A 27,430-nucleotide genomic window follows, 5' to 3' on the forward strand; every position below is an offset into this window, starting at 1 on the left:
CTTATTGCTTTCGGATCTGAGACAGGAGGTATACCCAACTGTTTTGGGTGTCCTATGAAGATGCATTTATCCGCTTTGGGTTCGAGCTTATCAGCCTGAAACTTTTCACATAAGCGTCGCAGCCGCAAACTTTTAAGAAATGACAGCTTAGGTTTCTCTAAACCATAGTTCATACGGTGTCATCTCATCGGAATTACGTGGTGCCCTATTTAAAGTGAATGTGGTTGTCTCTAATGCCTAACCCATAAACTATCGTGGTAATTCGATAAGAGACATCATGGTATGCATCATCTCCAATAGGGTGCAGTTATGATGTTCGGACACACCATCACACTATGGTGTTCCAGGCTGTATTAGTTGTGAAACAATTTCCACAATGTCTTAATTCTGTGCCAAACTCGTAATTCAGATATTCATCTCTATGATCATATCATAGATTTTTTATCCTCTTGTCACGACGATCTTTCAACTTCACCCTGAAATTACTTGAACCTTTCAATAATTCAGACTCATGATTCATCAAGTAAATATACTCAACATCTACTCAAATCATCTGTGAAGTAAGAACATAATGATATCCACTACACGCCTCAACACTCATTGGACTGCACACATCAAAATGTATTACTTCCAACAAGTTGCTTTCTAGTTCCATTTTACTGAAAACGAGGCTTTCAGTCATCTTGCCCATGTGGTATGATTTGCATGTCTCAAGTGATTCAAAATCAAGTGAGTCCAAATGGTCCATTTGCATGGAGTTTCTTCATGCATATACATCAATAGACATGGTTCGCATGTCTCAAACTTTTCAAAAACAAGTGAGCCCAAAGACCCATCAACATGGAGCTTCTTCATGCGTTTTATACCGATATGACTTACGTGGCAGTGCCATAAGTAGGTGGTACTATCATTACTATCTTATATCTTTTGGCATGAACATGTGTATCACTACGATCGAGATTCAATAAACCATTCATTTTAGGTGCAAGACCATTGAAGGTATTATTCAAATAAACAGAGTAACCATTATTCTCCTTAAATGAATAACTGTATTGCGATAGACATAATCCAATCATGTCTATGCTCAACGCAAACACCAATCTCGATGGTAGAGGGAGCGTGTGATGCTTGATCACATCAAGCTTGGAAAAACTTCCAACACATATCGCCAGCTCACCTTTAGCTAGTCTCCGTTTACTCCGCAACCTTTTATTTCGAGTTTATTAACACTTAGCAACCGAACCGGTATCTAATACCATGGTGCTACTAGGAGTACTAGTAAAGTACACAATGTATATCCAATATACTTCTATCGACCTTGCCAGCCTTCTCATCTACCAAGTATCTAGGGTAATTCTGCTCCAGTGGCTGTTCCCCTTATTACAGAAGCACTTAGTCTTGGGTTTGGGTTCAACCTTGGGTTTGTTCACTAGAGCAGCAGCTGAATTGCCGTTTCATGAAGTATCCCTTCTTGCCCTTGCCCTTCTTGAAACTAGTGGTTTCACCAACCATCAACAATTGATGCTCCTTCTTGATTTCTACTTTTGTGGTGTCAAACATCGCGAATATCTCAAGGATCATCATATATGTCCCTGATATATTATAGTTCATCACGAAGCTCTAGCAGCTTGGTGGTAATGACTTCGGAGAAACATCACTATCTCATCTGGAGGATCAACTCCCACTCGATTCAAATGATTGTTGTACTCAGACAATCTGAGCACAAGCTCAACAATTGAGCTTTTCTCCCTTAGTTTGCAGGCTAAGAAAATCGTCGGAGGTCTTATACCTCTTGACATGGGCACGAGCCTGAAATCCCAATTTCAGCCCTCGAAACATCTCATATGTTTCGCGACGTTTCAAAACGTCTTCGGTGCCTCAACTCTAAACCGTTTAACTGAACTATCACGTAGTTATCAAAACGTGTATGTCAGATGTTCGCAACATCCACAGACGACATTTGAGGTTCAGCACACTGAGCGGTGCATTAAGGACATAAGCCTTCTATGAAGCAATGAGGAAAATCCTCAGTTTACGGACCTAGTCCGCATAATTGCTACTATCAACTTTCAACTAAATTTTCTCTAGGAACATATCTAAACAGTAGAACTGAAGCGCGAGCTACGACATAATTTGCGAAGACCTTTTGACTATGTTCAGGATAATTAAGTTCATCTTATGAAGTCCCACTCAGATAGACATCCCTCTAGTCATCTAAGTGATTACATGATCCGAGTCAACTAGGCCGTGTCCGATCATCACGTGAGACGGACTAGTCAACATCGGTGAACATCTTCATGTTGATCATATCTACCATACGACTCATGCTCGACCTTTCGGTCTCTTGTGTTCCGAGGCCATGTCTGTACATGCTAGGCTCGTCAATTCAACCTAAGTGTTTTGCATGTGTTCCGAGGCCATGTCTGTACATGCTAGGCTCGTCAACACCCGTTGTATTCGAACGTAAGAATCTATCACACCCGATCATCATGTGGTGCTTCGAAACGACGAACTTTCGCAACGGTGCACAGTTAGGGGGAACACTTTCTTGAAATTTTAATGAGGGATCATCTTATTTACTACCGTCGTTCTAAGCAAATAAGATGTATAAACATGATAAACATCACATGCAATCAAATAGTGACATGATATGGCCAATATCATATTGATCCTTTTGATCTCCATCTTCGGGGCTCCATGATCATCATCGTCACCGGCATGACACCATGATCTCCATCATCATGATCTCCATCATCGTGTCTTCATGAAGTTGTCTCGCCAACTATTACTTCTACTACTACAGCTAATGGTTAGCAATAAAGTAAAGTAATTACATGACGTTTATGTTGACATGCAGGTCATAAATAAATTAAGACAACTCCTATGGCTCCTACCGGTTGTCATACTCATCGACATGCAAGTCGTGATTCCTATTACAAGAACATGATCATCTCATACATCACATATATCATTCATCACATCCTTTGGCCATATCACATCACATAGCATACCCTGCAAAAACAAGTTAGACGTCCTCTAATTGTTGTTTGCATGTTTTACGTGGCTGCTATGGGTTTCTAGCAAGAACGTTTCTTACCTACGCCAAAACCACAACGTGAATTGCCAATTTCTATTTACCCTTCATAAGGACCCTGTTCATCGAATCCGATCCGACTAAAGTGGGAGAGACAGACACCCGCCAGCCACCTTATGCAACTAGTGCATGTCAGTCGGTGGAACCGGTCTCACGTAAGCGTACGTGTAAGGTTGGTCCGGGCCGCTTCATCCCACGATGCCGCCGAATCAAGATAAGACTAGTAACGGCAAGATAATTGACAATATCGACGCCCACAACTACTTTGTGTTCTACTCGTGCATAGTAACTACGCATAGACCTAGCTCATGATGCCACTGTTGGGGAACGTAGCAGAAATTCAAAATTTTCCTACGTGTCACCAAGATCTATCTATGGAGAAACCAGCAACGAGGGGAAGGAGAGTGCATCTACATACCCTTGTAGATCGCTAAGCGGAAGCGTTCAAGAGAACGGGGTTGAAGGAGTCGTACTCGTCGTGATCCAAATCACCGGAGATCCTAGTGCCAAACGGACGGCACCTCCGCGTTCAACACACGTACAGCCCGGTGACGTCTCCCATGCCTTGATCCAGCAAGGAGATAGGGAGAGGTTGAGGAAGACTCCATCCAGCAGCAGCACAACAGCGTGGTGGTGGTGGAGGAGCGTGGTACTCCAGCAGGGTTTCGCCAAGCACCGCAAGAGACGAGGAGGGAGAGGGGTAGGGCTGCGCCAAGAAGGAGAGGAACTCATGTGTCTTGGGCAGCCCAAACCTCAAGTATATATAGGGGGAGGGGAGGGTCTGCACCCCCACCTAGGGTTCCCTCCCTAGGGGTGGCGGCAGCCCCCAGATCCCATCTGGGTGGCGGCCAGGTGGAGGGGGAGAGGGAGGCGCACCAGGCATGGGCCCTAAGGCCCATCTGCCCTTAGGGTTTGCCCCCCTCCTCCCCTTAGGCGCCTTGGGCCCTTGTGGGGGGCGCACCAGCCCACCTAGGGCTGGTCCCCTCCCACTTGGCCCATGCAGCCCTCCGGGGCTTGTGGCCCCACTTGGTGGACCCCCGGGACCCTCCCGGTGGTCCCGGTACGTTACCGATAAACCCCGAAACTTTTCCGGCGACCAAAACAGGACTTCCCATATATAAATCTTTACCTCCGGACCATTCCGAAACTCCTCGTGACGTCCGGGATCTCATCCGGGACTCCGAACAACATTCGGTGACCACGTATATCTATTCCCTATAACCCTAGCGTCATCGAACCTTAAGTGTGTAGGCCCTACGGGTTCGGGAAACATGCAGACATGACCGAGACACCTCTCCGGTCAATAACCAACAGCGGGATCTGGATACCCATGTTGGCTCCCACATGTTCCACGATGATCTCATCGGATGAACCACGATGTCAAGGACTTAATCACTCCCGTATACAATTCCCTTTATCTAGCGGTACGATACTTGCCCGAGATTCGATCGTCGGTATCCCGATACCTTGTTCAATCTCGTTACCGGCAAGTCTCTTTACTCGTTCCGTAACACATCATCCCGTGATCAACTCCTTGATCACATTGTGCACATTATGATGATGTCCTACCGAGTGGGCCCAGAGATACCTCTCTGTCACACGGAGTGACAAATCCCAGTCTCGATTCATGCCAACCCAACAGACACTTTCGGAGATACCTGTAGTGTACCTTTATAGCCACCCAGTTACGTTGTGACGTTTGGCACACCCAAAGCACTCCTACGGTATCCGGGAGTTGCACAATCTCATGGTCTAAGGAAATGATACTTGACATTAGAAAAGCTTTAGCAAACATACTACACGATATTGTGCTAGGCTTAGGATTGGGTCTTGTCCATCACATCATTCTCCTAATGATGTGATCCCGTTATCAACAACATCCAATGTCCATGGTCAGGAAACCTTAACCATCTATTGATCAACGAGCCAGTCAACTAGAGGCTTACTAGGGACATGGTGTTGTCTATGTATCCACACATGTATCTGAGTTTCCTATCAATACAATTCTAGCATGGATAATAAACGATTATCATGAACAAGGAAATATAATAATAACCAATTTATTCTTGCTTCTAGGGCATATTTCCAACAAACTTTTGTCTTGAATTTTTCGGATCTGAATATTCATACCACAATTAAGAAGAATTACATTAAAATTATGCCAAGTAGCACTCCGGATCAAAAATTCTGTTTTTACCATTTACCTACTCGAGGACGAGCAGGAATTAAGCTTGGGGATGCTTGATACGTCTCCAACGTATCTATAATTTTTGATTGCTCCATGCTATATTATCTACTGTTTTGGACATTATTGGGCTTTATTATCCACTTTTATATTATTTTTGGGACTAACCTATTAACCGGAGGCCCAGCCCAGAATTGTTGTTTTTTGCCTATTTCAGGGTTTCGAAGAAAAGGAATATCAAACGGAGTCCAAACGGAATGAAACCTTCGGGAACATGATTTTCTCACCGAACATGATCCCGGGGACTTGGACCCTACGTCAAGAAACAAAAGAGGAGGCCACAAGGAAGGGGGCGCACCTACCCCCCAGGCGCTCCCTCCACCCTCGTGGGCCCCCTGTTGCTCCACCGACGTACTCCTTCCTCCTATATATACCTACGTACCCCCAAACGATCAGATACGGAGCCAAAACACTAATTCCACCGCCACAACTTTCTGTATCCACAAGATCCCATCTTTGGGCCTGTTTTGGAGCACCGCCAGAGGGGGCATCGATCACGGAGGGCTTCTACATCAACACCATAGCCCCTCCAATGAAGTGTGAGTAGTTCACCTCAGACCTACGGGTCCATAGTGTAACGCCCCGAGACCGATGTGCCAGGTGTCTTCGAGTTATTCGCTGCTATTGCCATGTCATTTGCTTGCGTGTTGCATCTTGTCATGTCATCATGTGCATTGCATCATCATGTTTTCAAAATCTGCATCCGTCCGGGTTTCCCCTAGTTCTTTTCGTTGTCCATTCTGAGCCCAGACACACTTGCACGCGCCCGCAGCATGTCCGAAATATTATTTTATAAGTGGCCGGAAAATGTTCTCGGAATGGGATGAAAGTTGGAGTGCGGTCTTATTATAGTGTAGGTAGGCCGCCTGCCAAGTTTCATCGCATTCGGAGTTCGTTTGATGCCCCAACGGATAAATATTGCGGCAATAGTAGCCGGTTTAACGTCGGACGTTTTCGGTCTCCGGAAACAGTCTGTGAGGCCCGGTTAATCAAGCTACAGTAACCCTCTGGTAATGATGCCATGTCACCACGATTACTGTTGATAATCTCGTGTTAGTTCAGATCCGAGCCAAATTCAAATTTCAATTAAAGTCAAACATTAAAAGTTTCCAATAGTCAAATCAAAAATGTTCAAATTGTAGCAACTAAATCATAATCAATTATGATGGAGGAACCACACTTTTATGAAATGATTAAATACTCTAAAGTGAATAAAACCATAGCAAAACAATTATTCAAATGATTTTAAATAATAAACAAATGTTAAACTAGTTTAATTGACCACCAAACTTTTTATGGTAGAGGGATGTTCTGAAACCTTATTTTAGGAGCTATGGTCATGTTTTATAAAAAAACTAAAATAAAGTATGACTAAACTAGAACAGAAAAGAATAAATAAAAAGAAAAGACAAAAGGTAAAACAAAAAAAATAAAAGAGAGGGAGAGAACCCCCTGGCCATCTAGGCCTCGGCCCAGCAAGCCGACGGGCCGCCAGGCCAGCCCACCCCGCCCCTGCCTTATCCCCCCACCCCCAGGCAAACCCTAACCTACCTCGAACCCCACTCCCCATCGCACGTTCCCCTCTCCTCCCTTACTCCCCCTCGATCCGGATCGGGCCCCGACCACGGTGCCCACCTCGCCGTCGGCGTCTCCCGACGCCGCCCCGCCCTTGCCGCCTCGACCCCATCGCACACCTCACTCCTCTCTCCTCTGGATCTGGAGACAGCCGCGCCCCGACCCCGCCGACGCCGATGCCGCGCGCCACCCCGTCGATCCTCGTTGGCGCCCCGGAACCTGCTGCCGTCGCCGGATCGACCTCGCCGGGCCTCCCTCACCGGACGCCACCACCTCGCCGTCCTCCTCCACTCCGTCGCTCGTCCACGACATCCGCCTCGACCCCCGCTGCCATTTCCCCCACGGCCCTAGTGAGCGCGCGCCTCGCTTCCTCCCTCTCCCTCGCCGCTCACGCTCGTCGCCCCAAGCCCCCGCGCGCGCTCACCGCATCGATCGCGCCCGCTCGGCCGCGCGTGCGCGTGCGCCTCCCCTCGTCCGACCCGCTCCTGCCCCCCGGCTCGCTGCTGCGCCTCGCCTGCGCCGCGCCTAGCGCCGCCACCCGCCTGCGCTGCTGCCCGCTGCTGCGCTGCCGCCGCGGCTACATCACGCCCCCCCCCCGCGCGCGCCGCCTACGCGCGCGCATCCCCTGCCCTCGCTGCCTGCGACACCCTCGTCGTCGTCCCCTGCCCGGTGCCACTCCGGCCGCTCTCCTCCCCAGCGCCCGCGCGCGCCCTCGGGACCGCTCCGCCCAGCCGGTCCGCGGTGACCCCTCCGCCGTCTCACCTGGTCCTGGCCGCCGGCGAGCGCTGTGCGTGCCCAGCGCCCCTCGGGCTTGCGCCCATTCGGGCTATGCCCGTTAGCCACGCGCCCACGCCCGCTCGCCTGACCCGCAAGGCCCCTATGCCACAGACAAGTGGGCCTAGCCCCTAGAACGTTTAAAAAAAGAAGAAATAGAAAATAATAATAATAATAAACTTAATTAATTAACTAAATTAATTAAGTTAATTAATCCTAGTTAATTAATCTAACTAATCTGTTAGTTAATTAAACAGTAGTTTGTTTAGCCTAATCTCTAATTAACCTAAACAGTGTATGACAGGTGGGTCCCACTGGACCCACTGGTCAGGTTGACCAAGTCAACCCTGTTGACTGCCGACGTCAGCATGACATCATGCTGATGTCATATATCCATTTTTGAATTAAATTAATTAATTAATTAAATATCAGAAAATGATTTAAATCTTTAGAAAATCATATCTTTTAATCCGTAACTCGGATGAAAATACTTTCTACATGAAAGTTGCTCAGAACGACGAGACGAACCCGGATACGCAGCCTGTTCGTCCGCCACGCATCCCTAACCTATCGAAATCGCAACTTTCCCCCTCCGGCTCCTTTGCCCGAAAACGCGGAACCTCGGGGATACTTTCCCGGATGTTTCCCCCCTTCACCAGTATCACCTCATACCGTGTTAGGGCACCCCTAGCACCGATACTTGTCATGTCATGCATCGCTATGCATCTGTTTGCTTAAATATTTATTGTTTCTTCCCCCTCTTCTCCCGCTAGACTACGAGACCGACGCTGCTGCTGGTACCCCGATCAACTACGGTGTTGACGACCCCTCCTTGTCTGAGCAACCAGGCAAGCCCCCCCTTTGATCACCAGATACCGCCTACTCTTCTCTATACTGCTTGCATTAGAGTAGTGTAGCATGTTACTGCTTTCCGTTATTCCTATCCTGATGCATAGCCTGTCCTTGCTACTACTGTTGTTACCATTACCTGCTATCCTACTGCTTAGTATAGGATGCTAGTGTTCCATCAGTGGCCCTACACTCTTGTCCGTCTGTCATGCTATACTACTGGGCCGTGATCACTCGGGAGGTGATCACGGGCATATACTATATACTTTACACTGTTACGTTACCGGAGAAACTGTTTGGAGATGGGGGCTGAAGGGGCAGGTGGCTCCATCCCGGTAGAGGTGGGCCTAGGTTCCCGACGGCCCCCGACTGTTACTTTGTGGCGGAGCGACAGGGCAGGTTCAGACCACCTAGGAGAGAGGTGGGCCTGGCCCTGTTCGGCGTTCGCGGATACTTAACACGCTTAACGAGATCTGGGTATTTGATCTGAGTCTGGCCATTTGGTCTATACGCACTAACCATCTACGTGGGAGTAGTTATGGGTATCCCGGCGTCGTGGTATCGGCCGAAGCCTTCTTGACGTCAGCGACGGAGCGGCGCGCGCTGGATTGGACTGGAACGCCACTAGGCTAGGTCTGCTTCCGGCCGCCCACGCAACGTGCAGGTGTGCTAAGGGCGATGGGCCCAGACCCCTGTGCGCTTAGGTTTAGACCGGCGTGCTGACCTCTCTGTTGTGCCTAGGTGGGGCTGCGACGTGTTGATCTTCCGAGGCCGGGCATGACCCAGGAAAGTGTGTCCGGCCAAATGGGATCAAGTGTGTTGGGGTATGTGGTGCACCCCTGCAGGGAAGTTAATCTATTCGAATAGCCGTGATCTTCGGTAACAGGACGACTTGGAGTTGTACCTTGACCTTATGACAACTAGAACCGGATACTTAATAAAACACACCCTTCCAAGTGCCAGATACAACCGGTGATCGCTCTCTCACAGGGCGACGAGGGAAGGATCATCGGTTAGGATTATGCTATGCGATGCTACTTGGAGGACTTCAGTCTACTCTCTTCTACATGTTGCAAGACGGAGGCTGCCAGAAGCGTAGTCATCGAAAGGACTAGCTATCCCCCTCTTATTCCGGCATTCTGCAGTTCAGTCCACCTATGATAGCCTTATTCCAGTTGATACCAATGCATACATATGTAGTGTAGCTCCTTGCTTGCGAGTACTTTGGATGAGTACTCACGGTTGCTTTCTCCCTTTTTTTCCCCTATCCCTTCTACCTGGTTGTCGCAACCAGATGTTGGAGCCCAGGATCCAGATGCCAACGTCGACGACGACTCCTACTACACTGGAGGTGCCTACTACTACATGTAGTCTGCTGACGACGACCAGGAGTAGTTTAGGAGGATCCCAGGCAGGAGGCCTGCGCCTCTTTCGATCTGTATCCCAGTTTGTGCTAGCCATCTTATGGCAACTTGTTTAACTTATGTCTGTACTCAGATATTGTTGCTTCCGCTGACTCGTCTATGATCGAGCTCTTGTATTCGAGCCCTCGAGGCCCCTGGCTTGTAATATGATGCTTGTATGACTTATTTTATTTGTAGAGTTGTGTTGTGATATCTTCCCGTGAGTCCCTGATCTTGATCTTACACGTTTGCGTGTATGATTAGTGTACAATTAAATCGGGGGCGTCACAAGTTGGTATCAGAGCCGAATGCCTGTAGGAATCCCCTTTCCAACTCCTTGGCCGAAGTTGAGTCTAGTCGATGAAAACTGTTTTTCTAACATGGCTTTGCGGCCCATGGGCCCACGTCGCCATCTGGGTGGTATTAGGATCTTTTACTCCTCGATCCTTACTCTGGGACTCTGATCTCTCTTCTATTCGGGTTTAATAAATTTACTAAAAATATAACTTAGGTTCTCGAAAATACTTTCTCCCTGAGAACCCCCTTCAGTCCAGATGATCGTCGGCTGCACTAGAGGATTTCGAAGATACTCTCCAATATTCTGTTGAAACCTTATGACGTTGCTTTTGCAAGTCCCTACCACCGAAATATCCCTATGTATAAGTATTTAGACTTGACGTGCTTACTTTTATTCCCAGTCGATCTTGTTATTATAAGATACCCCGAGAATACTTTGTGCCTACTGCCTTGCAGTTCTTTGCCACATGCATACCACTACAGATAATTACTCGCATTTATCGAGTATCCGCTCATCCCCAGATATTCATGCAGTTCACAAAATTCTTCGAAATACCATTCGGTCTTCCGAAAATCCTGAGCAACCTATTGCTCCTGAAATTCTTGCTTGCTTGCATTATGGTTAATCCCATAAGTATAGTAATCTTATTGGCTACCTTTGTCAATATCATTTTGAGTCCATTGACTCAATATGTTGTGAATTCTCGCAATCCTCACTCAGATCGTAGAATTCATCCTTCCAGCTCAGATGTCATTTAAAACGTGAGCTGGTCCTCGGCCAATCAGATTGCCATCGATTGTACCCCTAAGTCTATTCAACTTGTCCGTCCTTGATCAGAGCGTTTGCTCCTGATCCCTTGATTTGAAAATCATAATTCCTTTGTTATTTAAACGTTGAATTATTCAGATGTTTTGTAAAACGATGCATTTGCATTCTTTCTTCCTCTGATTGGGTATCGATACTCACATCAGCTCCATTGTGGGTCACCATATCCACTGTTTGATTATTATCCGACAATGTCCTTCATAATTAATCACCTTGTGAGTTCTTACTCCGATACATAATGCCTTTGGTAATTTGTATCCTCTCCTTTTGCCAACCATGCTCTGCTTTCGAGCTGGTAATATTTACTCATGAAACTTGTGGTATATGTTTCTAAGAAGCCCCTATGGGTTGAACATATGCCTTCTCTAAAACTGTGTGAACTTGAAAGTTTTCACGGGTCATACTCCTCTGATAATTCACCAGGTAGGTTTTGACACTGAAATCAGTTTTATCTAGAGCAGTGAATGAAAGGTTATGCATTGAAGAAGTGGGAGTCGACCTTGAACTTGTGTTCATGCCCATGGACACGATGTATATCCTATCATGGAAGCTTCTTGCAATAATAACTATCCTCCTTGATATAATATCATTTGGTATCTGTGAATTGATCCTTGCAATCGTGGTTCCGACCATATGTTCTTCTTTGACCCCATTTCTCGGGCAAGTTTAAGCGCTTGTCTTCTACGGGGTAATACCCCAGTCCAACCTCTACTTTGATTTGTCGTCGAGTATTACCCCCCTGGTATCTCAAGATTATCATGGAACTGCATAACTTCTTATGGGTTCTTCAACCAAGTGCTACATTCTCACTAGTTCCAATTTTTCACGGGCCCTGAGTTATTAAACACTCGAGAACACCGTTAAGTGAACCGATCCCGCACTACGATTCAATAACTCTAAGTAATTTTTGTTGCTTATGATTTAATAACCCTTCAAGTTATTCCTAGCCTGATCGGCTATATCATTATCGTGCAACTTTTTAACTGTGCTACCTGGTCCTTCACGGAGCACAATTCTCGACGATGAGCTAAGCTTACGTCGATTTTCCTCATCATATCATTTCTCCCTGAACAGCAAACTTGATTTCGAGTTTGTGTCATACCCATGGTTCCAATAACCATTCGCTTCATCATTCCTTTCACTTGATGTCATCGCCGATCGATTACATCTTCACGGAGCCTCTCGACTAAATTTGTCGTGGTCATCAAACAACATTTTGATTCCTTCTAGAATATCAACCGAATGTATGATGACATGTAACCATCCTTGTCCCTCGATGATTTGTGTTATCACCGACAACATTATTGCTTTCCCTCCAACACAAACTTGTTCGTGTTTTGTGTTATACCTGGAGACCCGTGCTATCCAGCAATTATTCTTCGATACCTTGGAGTATTACCATCTTTTATGTCAAGAATGTCGTGAGAATTTCACCACCTCCTAAGAATTCTTGATATAGTTAATACTTATCACCATCACCATTCTTTCTTGGTCCCCGTGTTGGATCTAACCGGGATACCAACAGGTGAACGGTGCTGTTTGGATTCTGCCCTTCTAGCAACCCTATTGCTTTGAAGTTAATGGTCGGCCGTTCGTTCTTAGACTATTGATTATTGAATCACCATTCTGACATTGGTCGTGCAACCCAACCCATATTTCGGGTGCACCTTTCAACCAAGGTTTAATTGTGTATGTTTTCCTCGAGCATATTTCAATATATCATTTGATCTGACAAATGTTATCTCCTTATCCACATAATTGTGGAGATCCTTTTTTTTGGATACCCCGTTGAATTGTCGCTGAGTCCATCAGCCACCTCCTCATCCTCTCCATGGATTAATGATGAACTCTTGTTTCGGAACTCGCTACCATAGTACATTTCCCGAGAATCTTACAATGTCGTCTCGTCAATTGTGTTGCACCTTTTCTTCTCAGGCATCCTGAGTCTGAGGTATCCTGACACCAATCAGATCTAAATCTTGGTCAGATATGATGGTTGGAACATTTTTCAAGAGACATATCATTGGTCCTTATATGACCCGGTAAGGTGATGTCATGCCTAGCCCACCTGACCGGAGGACCTAATGTTTTAGTTTCCTTTTTAGCAAGGTTAACCATTCTTCCATGAGGAAATGGAATGACTTTCTTCATAAATTGTTCCTGATGAATCCTTTGTATATCCAAAGCCCGACCTTTGTTTGAAGACCATGTCAGTGCTATCTCGAAGCATGTATGTGGTACTCCTATCATCGATAAGAACACTTGAAGCACAAAGCTAAATTTTCTTAATCAAATTATCCAAACATCGTTGTATGGATAATGTCATGAAATTTCTCTCCCCTACCTAAAAGGTTTTCTACATTATATCCTGTCATGGATATCATACTCTGCTTGTCCTTGGGAAGGGTATACCCCTGGTATATGTGTCAAACACGTTATCCTTTACACTGTTCGGTTTGATCTGATGATCACATTTTCCTTCCATTGGTTTGTTTAAACCTCCTTGTGATCTATAATATATAAGCAGTAATATTTCCCTGCTTGTGTAAACACCTCGTTGTACCACTCTGTCCGCAAGACCCTGTTGCGATTGTTGATGACATTCGGTAACCACCGATGGACGAGAACTTTGCCTATTGGTCCGCCTCGTTTCAACGAGCAGGAGAATGGTTCTCTTCGTCCCTTTGGTACCGATGTTGTTGCCGACTTAACCGACGGACTATCCTCTGACATGCCTTGCTCACATGATCGTGCAAGATGTCAACGCCCTTCCTAGTTTTAACCCACATGGTGGGCCCATAACCCACAGTTCCCAGGATCGAAACCTGACTCTCCTATACACCCTGTTTCCAAGGTTGTTCCTCGCTCTTGACTTCGTATGTAATTCACAGACCACCTGTCTAGTGATCTATTCTGGTATGAGGCGCAATACCTATTCTCGTTGCCCTGAAACCCTTTCACCTTCTGGTTAGGCATCGAACGATTGCCTATCCGTTTGAAGCTTCTCATGGTACCTTCTTACTTCACTCTCGATATCTTCTTAAGTTTCAAATCGAGAGATACTTATGCTTCTTCCCTGAGTTAACCGTCTGATGCTCGATCTTGTTAGAATCCATCCATATCGAGTTTTCCCTTCTTATCCTTTCGTAAGTTCGGTGAAGATCCGGAAGGAAGGACGACAACTTCATCATGATGCATTGATGCATAGGAATGAAGACATCAATGCTATGGATTGACCTCTTCGAGAAAAGCAACCAAGACCGAGAAGATTCGTTAGAATATCATGACAAGAACTTTCCCCCTTACTCCCCTCTTAAATCTCGGGACGAGATTTCTTGTAGTGGAGGAGAATTGTGACGCCCGGTTAATCAAGCTACAGTAACCCTCTGGTAATGATGCCATGTCACCACGATTACTGTTGATAATCTCATGTTAGTTCAGATCCGAGCCAAATTCAAATTTCAATTAAATTCAAACATTAAAAGTTTCCAATAGTCAAATCAAAAATGTTCAAATTGTAGCAACTAAATCATAATCAATTATGATGGAGGAACCACACTTTTATGAAATGATTAAATACTCTAAAGTGAATAAAACCATAGCAAAACAAGTATTCAAATGATTTTAAATAATAAACAAATGTTAAACTAGTTTAATTGACCACCAAACTTTTTATGGTAGAGGGATGTTCTGAAACCTTATTTTAGGAGCTATGGTCATGTTTTATAAAAAAACTAAAATAAAGTATGACTAAACTAGAACAGAAAAGAATAAATAAAAAGAAAAGACAAAAGGTAAAACAAAAAAAATAAAAGAGAGGGAGAGAACCCCCTGGCCATCTAGGCCTCGGCCCAGCAAGCCGACGGGCCGCCAGGCCAGCCCACCCCGCCCCTGCCTTATCCCCCCACCCCCAGGCAAACCCTAACCTACCTCGAACCCCACTCCCCATCGCACGTTCCCCTCTCCTCCCTTACTCCCCCTCGATCCGGATCGGGCCCCGACCACGGTGCCCACCTCGCCGTCGGCGTCTCCCGACGCCGCCCCGCCCTTGCCGCCTCGACCCCATCGCACACCTCACTCCTCTCTCCTCTCTCCTCTGGAGACAGCCGCGCCCCGACCCCGCCGACGCCGATGCCGCGCGCCACCCCGTCGATCCTCGTTGGCGCCCCGGAACCTGCTGCCGTCGCCGGATCGACCTCGCCGGGCCTCCCTCACCGGACGCCGCCACCTCGCCGTCCTCCTCCACTCCGTCGCTCGTCCACGACATCCACCTCGACCCCCGCTGCCATTTCCCCTACGGCCCCAGTGAGCGCGCGCCTCGCTTCCTCCCTCTCCCTCGCCGCTCACGCTCGTCGCCACAAGCCCCCGCGCGCGCTCACTGCATCGACCGCGCCTGCTCGGCCGCGCGTGCGCCTGCGCCTCCCCTCGTCCGACCCGCTCCTGCCCCCCGGCTCGCTGCTGCGCCTCGCCTGCGCCGCGCCTAGCGCCGCCACCCGCCTGCGCTGCTGCCCGCTGCTGCGCTGCCGCCGCGGCTATATCACGCCCCCCCCCGCGCGCGCCGCCTACGCGCGCGCATCCCCTGTCCTCGCTGCCTGCGACACCCTCGTCGTCGTCCCCTGCCTGGTGCCACTCCGGCCGCTCTCCTCCCCAGCGCCCGCGCGCGCCCTCGGGACCGCTCCGCCCAGCCGGTCCGCGGCGACCCCTCCGCCGTCTCACCTGGTCCTGGCCGCCGGCGAGCGCTGTGCGTGCCCAGCGCCCCTCGGGCTTGTGCCCGTTCGGGCTATGCCCGTTAGCCACGCGCCCACGCCCGCTCGCCTGACCCGCAAGGCCCCTATGCCACAGACAAGTGGGCCTAGCCCCTAGAACGTTTTAAAAAAGAAGAAATAGAAAATAATAATAATAATAAACTTAATTAATTAACTAAATTAATTAAGTTAATTAATCCTAGTTAATTAATCTAACTAATCTGTTAGTTAATTAAACAGTAGTTTGTTTAGCCTAATCTCTAATTAACCTAAACAGTGTATGACAGGTGGGTCCCACTGGACCCACTGGTCAGGTTGACCAAGTCAACCCTGTTGACTGCCGACGTCAGCATGACATCATGCTGATGTCATATATCCATTTTTGAATTAAATTAATTAATTAATTAAATATCAGAAAATGATTTAAATCTTTAGAAAATCATATCTTTTAATCCGTAACTCGGATGAAAATACTTTCTACATGAAAGTTGCTCAGAACGACGAGACGAACCCGGATACGCAGCCTGTTCGTCCGCCACGCATCCCTAACCTATCGAACTCGCAACTTTCCCCCTCCGGCTCCTTTGCCCGAAAACGCGGAACCTCGGGGATACTTTCCCGGATGTTTCCCCCCTTCACCAGTATCACCTCATACCGTGTTAGGGCACCCCTAGCACCGATACTTGTCATGTCATGCATCGCTATGCATCTGTTTGCTTAAATATTTATTGTTTCTTCCCCCTCTTCTCCCGCTAGACTACGAGACCGACGCTGCTGCTGGTACCCCGATCAACTACGGTGTTGACGACCCCTCCTTGTCTGAGCAACCAGGCAAGACCCCCCTTTGATCACCAGATACCGCCTACTCTTCTCTATACTGCTTGCATTAGAGTAGTGTAGCATGTTACTGCTTTCCGTTATTCCTATCCTGATGCATAGCCTGTCCTTGCTACTACTATTGTTACCATTACCTGCTATCCTACTGCTTAGTATAGGATGCTAGTGTTCCATCAGTGGCCCTACACTCTTGTCCGTCTGTCATGCTATACTACTGGGCCGTGATCACTCGGGAGGTGATCACGGGCATATACTATATACTTTACACTGTTACGTTACCGGAGAAACTGTTTGGAGATGGGGGCTGAAGGGGCAGGTGGCTCCATCCCGGTAGAGGTGGGCCTGGGTTCCCGACGGCCCCCGACTGTTACTTTGTGGCGGAGCGACAGGGCAGGTTCAGACCACCTAGGAGAGAGGTGGGCCTGGCCCTGTTCGGCGTTCGCGGATACTTAACACGCTTAACGAGATCTGGGTATTTGATCTGAGTCTGGCCATTTGGTCTATACGCACTAACCATCTACGTGGGAGTAGTTATGGGTATCCCGGCGTCGTGGTATCAGCCGAAGCCTTCTTGACGTCAGCGACGGAGCGGCGCGCGCTGGATTGGACTGGAACGCCACTAGGCTAGGTCTGCTTCCGGCCGCCCACGCAACGTGCAGGTGTGCTAAGGGCGATGGGCCCAGACCCCTGTGCGCTTAGGTTTAGACCGGCGTGCTGACCTCTCTGTTGTGCCTAGGTGGGGTTGCGACGTGTTGATCTTCCGAGGCCGGGCATGACCCAGGAAAGTGTGTCCGGCCAAATGGGATCAAGCGTGTTGGGGTATGTGGTGCACCCCTGCAGGGAAGTTAATCTATTCGAATAGCCGTGATCTTCGGTAATAGGACGACTTGGAGTTGTACCTTGACCTTATGACAACTAGAACCGGATACTTAATAAAACACACCCTTCCAAGTGCCAGATACAACCGGTGATCGCTCTCTCACAGGGCGACGAGGGAAGGATCATCAGTTAGGATTATGCTATGCGATGCTACTTGGAGGACTTCAGTCTACTCTCTTCTACATGTTGCAAGACGGAGGCTGCCAGAAGCGTAGTCATCGAAAGGACTAGCTATCCCCCTCTTATTCCGGCATTCTGCAGTTCAGTCCACCTATGATAGCCTTATTCCAGTTGATACCAATGCATACATATGTAGTGTAGCTCCTTGCTTGCGAGTACTTTGGATGAGTACTCACGGTTGCTTTCTCCCTTTTTTTTCCCTATCCCTTCTACCTGGTTGTCGCAACCAGATGTTGGAGCCCAGGATCCAGACGCCAACGTCGACGACGACTCCTACTACACTGGAGGTGCCTACTACTACATGTAGTCTGCTGACGACGACCAGGAGTAGTTTAGGAGGATCCCAGGCAGGAGGCCTGCGCCTCTTTCGATCTGTATCCCAGTTTGTGCTAGCCATCTTATGGCAACTTGTTTAACTTATGTCTGTACTCAGATATTGTTGCTTCCGCTGACTCGTCTATGATCGAGCTCTTGTATTCGAGCCCTCGAGGCCCCTGGCTTGTAATATGATGCTTGTATGACTTATTTTATTTGTAGAGTTGTGTTGTGATATCTTCCCGTGAGTCCCTGATCTTGATCTTACACGTTTGCGTGTATGATTAGTGTACGATTAAATTGGGGGCGTCACATAGTCGCCGGGCCTTTCTCTCTTCTCTTTTCTTAGCCTGAGGCCTTCTGCACTGTAACATCCCAAATTTTCAATTTGGAATGTTATACACTAGATCATCATGCATCACATATTTTCTTGCATCTTGGCCGATCCTAGAAATTTCACGCAACTCAAGGACCTCCGGAGAGAGTTGGAGATTTCGTTATTTCATATTTGAGAGTTTCTCAAATTTTGAAAAGAGGATCGTTTGATTTATTTGTTTTATCTTCAATAAATTTACCGGTGTCAAAATATGAGAGAGGGAATAATATGACTTTCCCAAAATTTAGGAAAATGAAGATTTAATAAATAGATCAAAATTTTGTTTGCCGGAGTTTTATTTGCATTTTATTTGGATAGGGAAAAATGCGCGTTTTCAAAAATTGCATTTTAGGTCCGGAGAAAAGTTCATTTTGTTCGGCTCATTTTTAGGAGTCGGGGAAAATTTACTTTAGATTTTTCAGAGTTCGTTTAGATCTCTTTTTGTTTTTTTCTCTACGCGCGGAAACTATTTATAAAAAAAACAGAAAAAAAACTGGACCAGGCCGGCCAGGCCAAGGCCCAGCCGGGCCGAAGGCCACCTCGCCCCAGGCCGCTGCGCTCCTAGGCGCCAGGCGCCGAGCCAGGAGCCGGCCGCCGCCGCCTCTTGCTAGGACCGAATCCTTTTAGGATTCTAGGGCGCCCCCTTGTCCCTTTTTCCTTGTTTCGTTATTCCTAGTCCTACTCCGTTTATTCTTTCCTATTCCTAGTCTAATTCCTTGTCCTCTACCCCAAGTAAACCCCTCCCCTCCCCAATATAAATACCCAAGCACCCCCCCTCTAAATCATCAAACCCAAAGCCTAGAGCTCCACCACACCCCGCACCGCGCCACCCCTCACCCCCACGCCGCCCTAAGCCGCCGCATCACACCCCATGCCGCGCCGTCGCATCACCCGCACGCCGCCCTAAGCCGCCGCCTCACCCGCGCCGCCGCCGCACCTTGCCGCCGCCGCCCCACGCCCATGCCGCCGGAGCCCCTCACCGGAGACCTCGCCGAGGTTGCCCCGCGTCTCTTTTTCTCGGATCGTTTTCTTCTAATCGTTCCGATTCTTTTCTTCTCTAAACCGTTCCGGTTTTCTAGATCGGTTTTTCGTTCGGTTTTTCTTCTCCGAAACCCTAGATCGGATTCGTTTTCTTCTCCGATTTAGTTGCCTTTGGACCGTTCGCCGGACCGTCCGTCCTAACGAACGTGATCACCGGATTCTTCTAGGTTAACGAATGCCCGTTCGTTTAACCGTTCTTCTTTTTCTTTTCGTCGGATTTATTCCGCGATCGCGATCTTAGATCCGATCTTCTTTCTAGTCTTTCTTTTCGCTCGTTTATCGGAATCAGGTGATTCAAGCGCCTGGAGTTTCGTCTCGAAACCGCCGTTCCGTTTAATCAACTTGAACAAGCTTTTGCTACAGTAAAATTTGACCTAGTTTCAACTTGCTAGAACCGAGTTGTTTTCTTACGCCGTTTGTTTTTCATTCTTTCTTTGCAACCGGAGTTCTTAAATTGAACTTTCTGGTTCGTTCTCTTGTTCGAGTTTTACCTGTGCATTAGATGAGTACTTATTGTGTGCTTGTTTGTCTGCGATAGATTACCCAGATTGCCCCGCTTGTTACTTCGAAACCCTAGGACTCACGGATCATCAGCAAGGCAAGTAACACTTTGATCATACCTTTTCTACAACCCATGTTTTATTGCATTAGATCAATCCTCAAACATTGCATGATTAGGATCTAATTAAATTGTGGGATGGGAAGTAGATGAGGTAGTACCTATTACCTGTATTACTATGAAACCTTTGGGAGTCACTTCTATGTTTGCTTATTATTATGCCATGCTATGCTAGTAGACGTGGATTGGGTGAGTGATATCCATGACAGATGTGAGTTGATAATTTTAATGGTTTATCTAAGGTGGCAACTTAAACACACCTCTGGGTGGATTGAGGCACCTGATGTCTATCAGGACTTGCCTGTTTTTTTTTCGGACCGCCACCCAGGCTCAAAGGGATCATAAGATCTTTCATGCTAGAAACTTCCGTGTGCAGCCACAAGCCATTATGGGCTCTGGCATAGTTGACTAAGTTGTGCGAACTCTTACGGGGTGGACTAGCATATGTAGGGGTTGTAGGTGGTACGGTCTACCCCACATGTAAGGTGCTAGCGCTTCTGAAAGACTGTGTCTCGGTCATCCGTCTTCTCAAACACCTTATAGTGCGAGAAACCAAACGGAGGCGATCGAGTCTTGTGCGGAAAAGTGCGCAAACCTCTGCAGAGTGTACAAACTAATCATGATTAGCCGTGTCCCCGGTTATGGATAACTTGAGTATCTAGTACTTGAATATCATTGTGAATCTCAACATGTTACTTCTAATTAATGTTGTTGGGTTTTAATTATTTTTAATTGGGATTGAGAATGCTGTCAACCATTCTCAATGTTTCACAACCACCATGATAGATAAATAAATTTATTCCTTTGCAGTAGGGAAAAATTGGCTTTACGCAAAACTGTAACCATAGAGCTTTCCACCAGCCATATATGCATATAGTATAGCTGTTTCATTCCATTGCTCTCTATGTGTTACATTGCCAGCATATTCCATGTGCTGACCCGTTTTCGGGCTGCAACGTTAATGTTGCAGACTTTTCAGACGACGATTGAGGTGCGTTTAGGTCGTGGCCCTATACTCAGTGATGCCGCTGGAGTTGATGGACCCATTTATCTTCCAAGTCTTCCGCTGTTATCTTTATTAGATGGCCTTCAGCCATATTTATTGTAATAGGTTCTTTTTGAGCCATCGATGTAATAAGTGTGTGATTGCAACTCTGCTATAAAACCTCGATGTACTGTGTGGTGTCAGCATTACTGATCCAGGGATGACACCGTAGCACAGTAGACGTGATCCATTCGGGTCAGGTCGCTACATGCACAGTCCTCTACTCACTGTCAGACCCTACCTAACCTCTCTGATCAGCCCGCGGCCAAGCCTCGCGCGCGCGTCCGAAAATTGTCCCGGTCGTGACCTGAGCAGTCGTCACCGTCGCGTCCGGATCATCCCCAAACATCTACAAAACGTCTCCATTTCCTTATTAGGACTTCCTAACCTATATTTTCTCAGCCGTCTGATTTAGATCGAAGGGCTTCCATTAGTCTGCTTATAGACCCACTCACTATATATAACCAGACCAAACCCTATTTTCTAGGGATCCTCCCTGTCCAATCCCCGCCGCCAGCTTCTCCCACCTCGGGATCCATCTCCACCCAATCCCACCACCGCCTCCATTTCCGTGCCTGACCTACCTCCTCTCCACCTGCTCGATCCAATCCATCGATCCTGCCGATTTTCTCCATCCAACCACCTGCCCGAGCTCCTCCCGTTTGCTCTCACCTCCTGGCGTCGTCGCTGCCGATGCTCCCAGCCACCTGGACCGCGTCCCATCTTCCCCGTTGGCCAGGACCGGCCTCGACCCACTCTCTCTCTTCGTTCTCCTCCTCCCGTCGTTCCTCTCTCTCAATCTGAAGCTCTCTTTTGAACAGGGGACGCCCATCGCCTCCTCCAGCTCCGTCGGTCGTGCCACCCCGCCGGAGAACGCCACCACGCGTCCGGATCCACCTCGTCTCCTCATCCGACGCGACTCCTGCCTCCACTGCTTCTTCACCAGGCGCCCGAGGCCTGCCTCTTCTCCCCTCGATCCCGAGTGGATCGTGAAGCGTCCGAGGCCCTCATCGCCCGACGACCGGCGCCACTGCATCGACCACCACCAAGAACAGCGCCTCGACGAGATCCTCGCCTCCTCGTGCGCCAAGTTCGTCGTTCCCTGCCTCGCCGTTGCCTCTGCTCGTCCAAGGGAGACGAACGCCAGCACTGCTCATGGTCGTGTTGACCGTGATTTCTGCCAGCGTGGACTGCGCCCCTCCCTTCGTCAGATCCAGCCAGCAGCGCCTCGCGTGAGGCCCAGCGCGCGAGCGGCTGCTCCACCCGGCCAGGCCCAAGGCCCAGCGCGCCAGCCCCCCCTTGTTCACCGTCAAACTGGGCCATGGCCCATGGTGAGCAGCGCCCAACCCCCTCTCCTGTGCGTGTTGGGCCAGCCAGATTCAGCCCAGTGCATGTTTTTTTCCATCTGGCGAATTTCTCTTTTATTCCAGAGACATCAGTTTTGTAGTAAACCCCCTAGACAACATGCATATAATAACTCACAATTGGTGCCTCGGATTAAAATGAATTATATATGAAAAATGCTTAGATTTTTGTGTAGGTTAATTATATCCAACTTTCAATCATGTTTAAAATATTTAAAATGCTGTTTGATTAAATTTTCTTAATTGCCATGTTAAAATGCTTTAATTCATAACTATTAACCATAGCCCGGATTTAAATAATCTTTATATGTAAATGGGGTAGAATTTTGCCTAGTTTAACATGGTGGCATCATCTTGCATGTTTAATACCTATAAAATATGGTTTAGGGCAGAACAGTACCAAATCTTAAAATATGCATCTGGGGTTTTACTGGAATTGTTGTTCGTTGTTTCCGGCCTCATTTAAACTTGCCTAGATAGGTAGTTTTGTTGTGCTTCCCTCTTGCCATGTTTAACAACATTTAATATTGATGGGTACATAAACAAGATCGAACTAAATAACTTGTTGTGGTGTTTTGTCAATATGCAACTCGTTGCATAGTGAGCTCCACTTAATTTGTAGAATTGCTTGTGCACTTTGCCATGCCATGCTTCATTAAACCGGACATGCATCATACTTGGTTGTGCATCATGACATGGTCATGTGTTGGTTGTTTACTATGTTGTTTGCTCCTTTCCGGTGTTGCTTCTTCGGGTTGGTTCCGATTACGTCGTGTGTGTGAGGATCCGGTCGACTACGTCCGTTTGTCTTCTTCATGGACTCGTTCTTCTTACTTGCGGGATTTCAGGCAAGATGACCATACCCTCAGAATCACTTCTATCTTTGCTTGCTGGTTGCTCGCTCTTTTGCTATGCCTATGCCATGATACCTACCACTTGCTTATCATGCCTCCTATATTGTTGAACCAAGCCTCTAACCCACCTTGTCCTAGGAAACCGTTGTTTGGCTATGTTACCGCTTTGCTCAGCCCCCTCTTATAGCGTTGTTAGTTGCAGGTGAAGATTGGAGTTTGTTCCATGTTGGAACGTGGATATTTTGTTGGGATATCACAATATCTCTTATTTAATTAATGCATCTATATACTTGGTAAAGGGTGGAAGGCTCGGCCTTATGCCTGGTGTTTTGTTCCACTCTTGCCGCCCTAGTTTCCGTCATATCGGTGTTATGTTCTCGGATTTTGCGTTCCTTACGCGGTTGGGTTATAATGGGAACCCCTTGATAGTTCGCCTTGAATAAAACTCCTCCAGCAATGCCCAACCTTGGTTTTACCATTTGCACTAACAACCTACCACCTTCCCTTGGGTTCTGCAGACTCAAGGGTCATCTTCATTTTAACCCCCCGGGCCAGTGCTTCTCTAAGTGTTGGTCCGAACCGAGCTGCCTGCGCGGCCACCTCGGGGAAACTTGAGGGTTGGTTTTACTCGTAGCTAGTCTCATCTGAGTGTGCCCTGAGAACGAGATATGTGCAACTCCTATCGGGATTTGTCGGCACATTCGGGCGGTGTTGCTGGACTTGTTTTACCATTGTCAAAATGTCTTGTAACTGGGATTCCAAGTTTGATCGGGTCTTCCCGCTAGAAGGAATATCCTTTGTTGACCGTGAGAGCTTGTGATGGGCTAAGTTGGGACTCCCCTGTAGGGATTTGAACTTTCGAAGGCCGTGCCCGCGGTTATGGGCAGATGGAAATTTGTTAATGTCCGGTTGTAGAAAACCTGAAGTTGACCTTAACTAAAATGCACCAACCGCGTGTGTTACCATGATGGTCTCTTCTCGGCGGGGTCCGGGAAGTGAACACGGTGTTGGAGTTATGCTTGACGTAGGTTGTTTTGGGATCACTTCTTGATCATAGTTCATCGACCGTGCTTTTGCCTTCTCTTCTCGCTCTCTTTTGCGAATATGTTAGCCACCATATATGCTAGTCGCTTGCTGTAGCTCCACCTCATACCTTTACCTTACCCATAAGCTTAAATAGTCTTGATCGCGAGGGTGTGAGATTGCTGAGTCCCTGTGACTCATAGATACTTCCAAAACTAGCTTGCAAGTGCCGTTGAACCGTGTAGACGACGCAACCAAGCTCAAGAAGGAGCTCGATGAAGATCTTGTCCTTTATGTTGTTTCGTTTCCAGTTGATCAGTAGTGGAGCCCAGTTGGGGTCGATCGGGGATCTGTGTAGCATTTGGGGCGGTCTTCTTTTTTTTGGCTCCGTAGTCGGGCCTTGATTGTAACTGGTTGATGTAATGCTTTATTCATGTAATTGTGTGTAGTGGCGAGTGTAAGCCAACTATGTATCTCTTTCCCTTATGTATTACATGGATTGTGTGAAGATTACCTCACTTGCGACATTGCTTTCAATGCGGTTATGCCTCTAAGTCGTGCTTCGACACGTGGGAGATATAGCCGCATCGAGGGCGTTACGCATAGTTATTAGCTAGATGGCTTCTTCTCTCTTTTTGGATCTCAATACAATGTTCTCCCCCTCTCTTGTGGAGATCTATTTGATGTAATCTTCTTTTTGCGGTGTGTTTGTTGAGACCGATGAATTGTGGGTTTATGATCAAGTCTATCTATGAACAATATTTGAATCTTCTCTGAATTCTTTTATGTATGATTGGTTATCTTTGCAAGTCTCTTCGAATTATCAGTTTGGTTTGGCCTACTAGATTGATCTTTCTTCCAATGGGAGAACTGCTTAGCTTTGGGTTCAATCTTGCGGTGTCCTTTCCCAGTGACAGTAGGGGCAGCAAGGCACGTATTGTATTGTTGCCATCGAGGATAACAAGATGGGGTTTTCATCATATTGCATGAGTTTATCCCTCTACATCATGTCATCTTGCTTAAGGCATTACTCTGTTTTCATGAACTTAATACTCTAGATGCATGCTGGATAGCGGTCGATGTGTGGAGTAATAGTAGTAAATGCACGTAGAAGTCGTTCTGCTTGTCTCGGACATGATGCCTATATCCATGATCATACCTAGATATTCTCACAACTATACTCAATTCTGTCAATTGCTCAACAGTAATTCGTTCACCCATCGTAGAATACCTATGCTCTTGAGAGAAGCCACTAGTGAAACCTATGGCCCCCGGGTCTATCTTCATCATATTAATCTACCAATACTTAGTTATTTCCTTTGCTTTTATTTTAGTTTGCATCTTTATCATAAAAATACCAAAAATATTATCTTATCATATCTATCAGATCTCACTCTCGTAAGTGGCCATGTAGGGATTGACAACCCCTTATCGCGTTGGTTGCGAGGATTTATTTGTTTTGTGCAGGTACAAGGGACTCGCGTGTAGCCTCCTATTTGATTGATACCTTGGTTCTCAAAAACTAAGGGAAACACTTACACTACTTTGCTACATCATCCCTTCCTCTTCGGGGAAAACCAACGCAGTGCTCAAGAGGTAGCAAGGTGCCGTACGTTCGGTACTTGGATCAGTCGGATCGTGAAGACGTACGACTACATCAACCGCGTTCTCATAACGCTTTCACTTACGGTCTACGAGGGTACATGGACAACACTCTCCCCTCTTGTTGCTATGCATCACCATGATCTTGGGTGTGCGTAGGAATTTTTTTCAAATTACTGCGTTCCCCAACAGTGGCATCCGAGCCAGGTTTATGCGTAGATGTTATATGCACGAGTAGAACACAAAGGATTTGTGGGCGTGGGTATATACATATTGCTTGCTGTCACTAGTTGATTCTTGATTCAGCGGCATTGTTGGATGAAGCGGCCTAGACCGACATTACGCGTACGCTTACGCGAGACTGGTTCTACCGACGTGCTTCGCACACAGGTGGCTAGTGGGTGTCTGTTTCTCCAACTTTAGTTGAATCGGATTCAATGAACCAGGTTCTTTCTGAAGATCAAAAAGCAATCACTATATCGCGTTGTAGTTTTTAATGCATAGGTAAGAACGGTTCTTACTAAGCTCATAGCAGCCACGTAAAACTTGCAACAACAAAGTATAGGACGTCTAACTTGTTTTTGCAGGGCATATTGTGATGTGATATGGTCAAGACATGATGCTAAATTTTATTGTATGAGATGATCATGTTTTGTAACACAGTTATCGGCAACTGGCAGGAGCCATATGGTTGTCGCTTTATTGTATGAAATGCAATCGCCATGTAATTGCTTTACTTTATCACTAAGCGGTAGCGATAGTCGTGGAGGCAATAGTTGGCGTGACGACAACGATGCTTCGATGGAGATCAAGATGTCAAACCGGTGACATTGGTGATCATGACCGTGCTTTGGAGATGGAGATCACAGGCACAAGATGATGATGGCCATATCATATCACTTATATTGATTGCATGTGATTTTTATCTTTTATGCATCTTATTTTGCTTAGATCGGCGGTAGCATTATAAGATGATCTCTCACTAAATTTCAAGGTATAACTGTTCTCCCTGAGTATGCACCGTTGCAAAAGTTCGTCATGCCGAGACACCACGTGATGATCGGGTGTGATAAGATCTACGTTCACATACAACGGGTGCAAGCCAGTTTTGCACACGCAGAATACTCGGGTTAAACTTGACGAGCCTAGCATATGCAGATATGGCCTCGGAACACTGAGACCGAAAGGTCGAGCGTGAATCATATAGTAGATATGATCAACATAGTGATGTTCACCATTGAAAACTACTTCATCTCACGTGATGATCGGACATGGTTTAGTTGATATGGATCACGTGATCACTTAGATGATTAGAGGGATGTCTATCTAAGTGGGAGTTATTAAGTAATTTGATTAATTGAACTTTAATTTATCATGAACTTAGTACCTGATAGTATTTTGCATGTCTATGTTATTGTAGATAGATGGCCCGTGATGTTGCTCCGTTGAATTTTAATGCGTTCCTTGAGAAAGAAAAGTTGAAAGAT

The sequence above is a fragment of the Triticum urartu genome, chromosome 4A, assembly GCF_056163025.1.
Source record: "Triticum urartu cultivar PI428250 chromosome 4A, HENAU_Tu73, whole genome shotgun sequence".
NCBI classification, from domain to species: domain Eukaryota; kingdom Viridiplantae; phylum Streptophyta; class Magnoliopsida; order Poales; family Poaceae; genus Triticum; species Triticum urartu.